Here is a 6202-nt window from a genome sequence, read left to right as displayed (position 1 = left end):
GACTTAATTAACCCATGTATTTGTACTACTATTTCATGAAATGGCAGCTGAAATGGAACTACCATTTCATGAAATGGTAGGTAAAAATGGAACTGCTTATTGCCAATCCATCTGCTTATTGTTAAATATAACTCACTAACTTTCACATGAATATTTCTACTTGTTCTTCTGCTCCCTTGGAAATATAAGATGGTCCCTGGTGCTCTTAACCCCATCAAACTCTCTTCTTTTGCAATTGATATCTTTGAGGTTTTTTTTTTTTTTTTTAAATCTCACGAATGAAATGATATTTTTGAAAAAATTCATCAGCATGACATATTTTCTAACTGGAGTGAATTTTTTGAAAGAATTGGTCATTCACATAATTAATTCAAAGATGGTGATTTAATTTATTAAACTAAATAGACTTTAAACAGAACAGTCTCCCCCACTTCCCACCCCCAAACCCCCTTGGGATGTACATCAATCCAATGACTTCTCTCACCATAGCTTTTCTCAAACAGAATTTTCATCCTTGTCTGCCAATTCAGTTTGGAACACTATATGTACATTAAAAAAAATTATTTCACCATGACATGTGTTGATTTGGATAGGATCCTTTCTGGCAGGATACGAGATCTTTTTTTGCTCAAAAAGAAATCTAGCCCTTTTACCCTCCCAAGGATGCTATAAACTTCTCAATAAACACTTTATGCATATTTGGTAGCTATGATTTTACAAAGTGGAACAAATAGCCAAAAATAAGAATTCACAATAACAGAGTTCTTGGCTCATGGCAGGTGGCCCTGGGCAGGGCACAGGGTGCAGCTGAACTTGGCTTGCGGCAGGGACCCTCTCAGGAGGCCCTTGCCGGCACACCCAGTGGCCAGTTTCAGTCTGAGCTGGAGTACCATCCAGGGTCACATCTGAGGGCAGAGAGGGCAGGCACTAGAGCCCTGCTAAAGTGAATCTTGCTCTGTAAGGTCAGCCCTGGCACAACAGCTCCTCCACCGGTAACGGCCAGTCATCATAACCAAGTAGCCCGAGGGTCAATCCTTCACATTGATGAGCAAACAGAAACAAAGGCTCAACTACAATACAAGGGCACACACAACCCACACAAAGAACATACCCAGAATACTCAGGTCAGGTGCCACTGGGCCCCAAAGCACATCTACTGCATAAGGTCATTCTACTAAGACCAGGAGACAGAGCAGCCCTACATAATACATGGAAACAAACACAAGTAGGCATACAAACTGGGAATACAAAGAAACGTGTCCCAAAAGAAAGAACAGAACAAACCTCCAGAAAAAGAACTAAAAAAATGGAGACAAGCAATCTACCAGATGCAGAGTTCAAAACACTTGTTATAAGAATGCTCAAAGAACTTAGGGGAAAGAGTAGATAGACTCAGTGAGAACTTTAACAAAAAGACAGAAAACATAAAAGTAGAGATAGAAAACATAAAAAAGAACAAATCAGAAATGAAGAATACAATGACTGAAATGAAGAATAGGAGGAATTAACAGTAGATTAGAGATGAAGTGGGAAACTGAGTCAATGATTTAGAAGATAAGGTGGCAGAAAACAGTCAAAACAGCAACAAGAAAAAAATTCAGAAAAATGAGGATAGTTTAAGGGGCCTCTGGGACAACATAAAGTATACTAACATTTACACCACAGGGATACCAGGAGAAGAGAGAGAGAGAGCAAGGAATTGAAAATCTATTTTAAGAAATAATGACTGAAAACTTCCCTAACTTGGTGAAGGAAATAGACATACAAATCTGGGAAACACAGAGAGTTCAAAACAAGATGAACCCAAAGCTCACACCAAGATACATCATAATTAAAATGCCAAAAGCTAGACACAAAGAGAGAATCTTAAAAGCAGCAAGAGAAAAGCAGTTAATTACCTATAGGGAAGCTCCCATAAGACTGTTGGCTGATTTCCCAACAGAAACTTTGCAGGCCAAAAGGGATTGGCAAGAAATATTTAAAGTAATGAAAAGCAAAGATCTGCAACCAAGCTTATCCAGCAAAGCTGTCATTCACAATGGAAGGACAAATAAAGAGTTTCCCAGAGAAGAAAAAGCTAAAGGAGCTCATCACAACCAAGCTGGTATTACAGGAAATGTTAGAGGGACTTCTTTAATAAAAAGAAGGAAAAAGAAAAAAGATTAAAAATATGAATAATAAAATGGCAATAACTACATAACTAGCAATAAGTACTTTAAATGTAAATGGTTTAAATACTCCAATCAAGAGAAAGGGTGGCTGAATGGATATAAAAACCAGATCCTTACATATGCTGGCTACAAGAGACTCACTCCAGACTGAAAGACACAAACAGATTGAAAATAAAGAGATAAAAAAAGATGTTTCATAAAAATGGAAACAAACAATCAAAAAGCTGGGTTAGTAATACTTTTATACAAGACAAAATAGACTTTAAAACAAAGGCTATAACAAGAGACAAAGAAGGACCCGGTAATCCCACTTTTGGGTATGGTATTTATTTAAAGAATAACACTACTTTAAAGGGACATGTGAATTCTATGTCCACTGTAGCATTATTTACAATGATTAAAGTATGGAGGCCACCTGGGTGTGCATAAATAGATGAATGGATAAAAAGAAGTGGTACATATATACAATGGAATATCACTCAGCCATAAAAAAAATGAAATCTTGCCATCTGCAACAATGTGGTTGGACGTAGAGGGTATTGTGTTGAGTAGTGTAAGTCAGACAGAGAAAGACAGATGCCATATTTACAGAGAGCTTTTTGTTGATTGTCAAATTGGGAATGGAATATGAGTGGAGGGGGAGGGGATTAAGAGGTACAAATTGGTAGTCATGGGGATATAGAGATTAACATGGGGAACGTAAGTAGTAGTACTGTAATAACCATGTATGGTGTCAGATGGGTACTGGATTTATTAAGATGATCATTTCATAAGTTATATAAATGTCTAATCACTGTGTCGTACACTGGAAATTAATATAATATTGCATGTCAACTATAACTGAAAAAATACAAATATAAATATTAAAAAAAAAAAGAAAATTGGCCAGAGTTATACTACATGATTATATTATAAGGCTCAGTTTCTTGATATCCTCCATGTTGTAATTTTTTGGAAGTGCTGGTCCCTTATCAAATTCTGTGTGATTTTTTTTTTAAACATCTTTATTAAGTTTCTGTATCTCTGTTCTATTTCCCATGGTGTGTATAATTATTATAGGAAAAACCTATAATAATAATAGAAAAACGAATATCTGGATAAAGATCCATTTTTAAGTCCTGACTGTCGCTTAGTCACAAAGAGATTTTGAAAAAACTAAATTAGAATATATAATTCTTATTTCTTTATTTAAAAATAAGGATAATAAGGTCTTCACAGGGTTTCTGTGAGGGCCTAATGAGAAAAAGTTAATGAAAGTGTTTTGTAAACTGTAAGGCATTAAGCAAATGCTAGTTCCTATTATTTTCTCGAGGTTTCTACCTCGTTTAGAGCTTGAGTACAGGGGTCACAAAGTCGGATCTTTTTGCCAGTGTCTACGTGATTAAGTCTCCTGGGAAGTGGAGAGAATATTTTTGAAACTTAGTTTTATTATTCTAGCAACTGTCAAGTTTCTGAATTCAGAGTAAATGCTCATATTTCAGTAACTCATTCACCGAAAAATATTTATTGTACAACAATTACTGCTCAGGCCCTCTTCTGGTGCTTAGGATAAATCAGTAAATAAAACAACAGTTTCTAACCTTACAGTGCTCACATTTTAGAGGGGAAAGAACAACAATAAATACTGAAGATAAAGAAATACATCTGTTTTTTTGGAGGTAACAATTGTCTTTAGAAATGATAAAAGCATAGAGGATAAGAGGGAATCAGGAATGTCGAGTAGGGCGGGTGTTGGAACTCTGTAAGAGAAAGTGACGATTAAGCAAAAGCATGGAGAAGATGTTACAGCTGTGCACCTATTTGGAAAGAGTGTGTCAGGCACAGAGAATGGCTGGTGCAAATATGCTGAGTCTTCAGAATAAGGAGTGAGAGGTTAGAGAATGAGGAAGGATGGGGCAGATTCATTGGCCTGTCTGCAGTCATGGTGAGGACTCCGGTTTTCACTCTTGAGTGAGGAGGAAGCCATGGAAGGTTCTCAGTAGACGATTGATGTGACTTGATTTTTAAAAAGAAGTTCTGGCTTTGGCTGCAAAATCTATAATAACCAATTCAATAGCTTATGAAACTGAAACCACTTTGAAATTCTAATTTTTAACACAGGAGCTTGGTTAAATAATCTCAAATGACTGATTCTTAGAGTTGTTTTTTTTGTTGTTTGTTTTGAACGTCTATGGCACCTGGTATTCCTAGGTGGTCTCCCATCCAAGTACTAACCAGGGCCAACCCTGCTTAGCTTCCGAGATCAGATGAGATCGAGCACATTCAGGGTGGCATGGCCATAGTCTTAGAGTTTTTAAGGTTTTCATCTCTGTGTTTATTCATATATTAGTGATGTCTTACAGGAAACCCTTGTGGCTGATGTTATTATTCTAGCTAGATCTCAAGAAGGAAGGCAGGCCCGGGGCTGGCCTAAAGGACCGGAAGACAGAGTGTGGTGCCCCTTGGTGTGGCAGGTTTATCATTTTTTGATTCTGCTTAATAAAGTATATTGTGAGATGAAGCCTCAGCCAGCAAGAGTGCAGAAAAGGCATCCAAGTGTTTGGCTCCCTCTTGACATTGGAAAAGGGAGATTTTTTTTTTTCTTTTACTTACTTGCTCTTCTACAAGAGTGTGAACTTGTTTTCTGCAGCCAAAACAACACAAGCTTGAAGCCGATGATAAATATCATACACAGCTACAAAAGGATGGGGGTTATCTGAGGCAGAACAAATGTCTTTGGCATGGCCTCTGGTTCTCCCTGTCCAACACACCTGATTAACTACAAAGACAGTCTTGAAAGCTTCTCTCTCTCTCTCTCTCTCTCTCTCTCTCTCTCTCTCTCTCTCTCTCTCTCCCTCCCTCCCTCCCACTCTTTCTCTCTCTTTCTCTCTCCCTCCCTCCATCTCTCTCTTCCTCTCCACAACCCACCCCTTGCCCTCAGTATGAATTTGGGTGTGGGCAAAATAGTTCCAAGTGGAAGACCCAAATAATGGGTCTGTATGAAGAGAGATTACAGGGGCCTGCACTTACATGCAAAGCCCTGGGGTGTGAGGAACCACCCTGTCTGTTGCAGATGGAACACAAATCCTGCTGAGAGTGAGCAATAACATATTTTGGCATGAATATCAGCCACATCTTTGTGCAATGAATGTTAGTGATACCCACCGACAGCCTATTTTCTTCCAAAGACATAGTTTATTTTACAATTTTAATCAGAAAGATTGTTTCTTGTCTCCTGCAATGGGATGTAATGAAGAGTGATATATTTTACATTAAATGTTTAAGTAAAATTAAACTTTAAGTATTTTTGAAATATGAATACCTTGAGCATGGCTGACTCTGATCCCTGATGAAGATGAAGAAGATGTTACTGGGCCTTTTACTCTCTAACAGGCATTTAAGGTAGTGGTCAAGATCTAATAGTCTCAGATCATTCAAGGGCCATCCGGAGCTTGATACCAAGGGGCTGACATACGGGCACCATTTAAAGGTTTGCAAGGACCATTGGAAACCTATTTGTAAAATTGTGAAGTAACATATCATTGCAGATAACCACTACGCAGGCATTTTTGAAATAAACTTTTGATTGACACATGACAGACATAAAAAAAAAAGTGTACAATCTTTTAGAGTACAGCTGGAAGAATTTTCACAAACTACATACATTCATATGACTGCTACCTGTATCAAGATGTGGACCATCACAAACTTTTTTTGCCTACTTCCAGTGAGCGAACCACTTTCTTAATGTGTAACCCCATTGATTACTTTTACTTGTTTTGGAGATTTTTACAAATGGCAGCATACTGTATGTATTTCTTTATGTTTTAAAGATTCATCCATGTTATTGTATGTAGGAATTGTTTATATTTTTTACTGCTGAATAGTATTCCATTGAATGAACATCTCAATTTATCTGTTCTTCTGTTGGTGGACATTTGTTCCTCAGTTTTTGCCTGTTTTTAATAGTGCTACTGTTACATTTTAATACAGGAGTTTTGGTGTACATAAGTATGCATTTCTAAAAGGCGTTATACTTAGGAGTGAAATTA

General features: G+C 37.4%; 1 non-coding gene across 1 annotated transcript; it reads right to left on the bottom strand.

The window, feature by feature from the left end:
* Positions 1-4336: 4336 nt before the first annotated feature.
* On the bottom strand, positions 4337-4455 carry LOC118605607. The gene has a single exon (XR_004952229.1). It is a non-coding gene; the product is annotated as a 5S ribosomal RNA (ribosomal RNA).
* Positions 4456-6202: the final 1747 nt, after the last annotated feature.

Source organism: Rousettus aegyptiacus, unplaced genomic scaffold, assembly GCF_014176215.1.
Source record: "Rousettus aegyptiacus isolate mRouAeg1 unplaced genomic scaffold, mRouAeg1.p scaffold_m13_p_1, whole genome shotgun sequence".
Lineage (NCBI taxonomy): Eukaryota > Metazoa > Chordata > Mammalia > Chiroptera > Pteropodidae > Rousettus > Rousettus aegyptiacus.
Note: the sequence above shows the minus strand (reverse complement) of the source record. Positions and strands in the feature narration are given on the sequence as shown.